The sequence below is a fragment of the Pelophylax lessonae genome, assembly GCF_965119305.1.
Source record: "Pelophylax lessonae genome assembly, contig: HAP1_SCAFFOLD_254, whole genome shotgun sequence".
NCBI lineage: Eukaryota > Metazoa > Chordata > Amphibia > Anura > Ranidae > Pelophylax > Pelophylax lessonae.
In genome coordinates, this window is record NW_028120085.1 from 278763 (window position 1) to 280000 (window position 1238).

A 1238-nucleotide genomic window follows, 5' to 3' on the forward strand; every position below is an offset into this window, starting at 1 on the left:
TGCAGCGGAGGTAGCGCACAGTTCATGGGGGGGCATTGGATTTGGGGGGGGGGATTGGCTTCTTTTCTCTAAGGTGCTAATGGAACTTTCCCTGAAATGACCATTCCAGTGGGGGCTGGGGGGGTAATGGGGTGACACAAGGATGACTGACATATGTGGTGGGTGGGGTCGTGCAGAACACGCAGATTACATTGCCGGTAATGACTTCTCATCTACAAACAAATCGGTCATCCAGACGTGTCCCTGCGTGCGTTTCCTGACCTCAGCGAGTCCTTATCACGTCTCCATAGCAACCGCAGGAATCCGTTCACCAAACCGTGAGAACAGCTGGAGGGTGTCAGAGATTCCTCTCCACAGCAACCACAGAGTACGAGGTATGAGGTACAAATCACGTCACCAACCCCAACGTCTTCCATTTATCCCACACCAGACTCCACGTCTATCCCATCATAGGACATCAGCATGTGGTGTGTACAAACCCCTGTGTGCTGATCCCCGCGTGTACATTTATTAAAAATCCTACAAACATACAACATAATGAAAACATTGTTACAGAATAAATAAAAAAAAAATAATAATATATACAGTGCCTTGCGAAAGTATTCGGCCCCCTTGAACTTTGCAACCTTTTGCCACATTTCAGGCTTCAAACATAAAGATATAAAACTGTAATTTTTTGTGAAGAAACAACAACAAGTGGGACACAATCATGAAGTGGAACGAAATTTATTGGATATTTCAAACTTTGTTAACAAATAAAAAACTGAAATTGGGCGTGCAAAATTATTCAGCCCCTTTACTTTCAGTGCAGCAAACTCTCTCCAGAAGTTCAGTGAGGATCTCTGAATGATCCAATGTTGACCTAAATGACTAATGATGATAAATAGAATCCACCTGTGTGTAATCAAGTCTCCGTATAAATGCACATGCACTGTGATAGTCTCAGAGGTCCGTTTAAAGTGCAGAGAGCATCATGAAGAACAAGGAACACACCAGGCAGGTCCGAGATACTGTTGTGGAGAAGTTTAAAGCCGGATTTGGATACAAAAAGATTTCCCAAGCTTTAAACATCCCAAGGAGCGCTGTGCAAGCGATAATATTGAAATGGAAGGAGTATCAGACCACTGCAAATCTACGAAGACCTGGCCGTCCCTCTAAACTTTCAGCTCATACAAGGAGAAGACTGATCAGAGATGCAGCCAAGAGGCCCATGATCACTCTGGATGAACTGCAGAGAT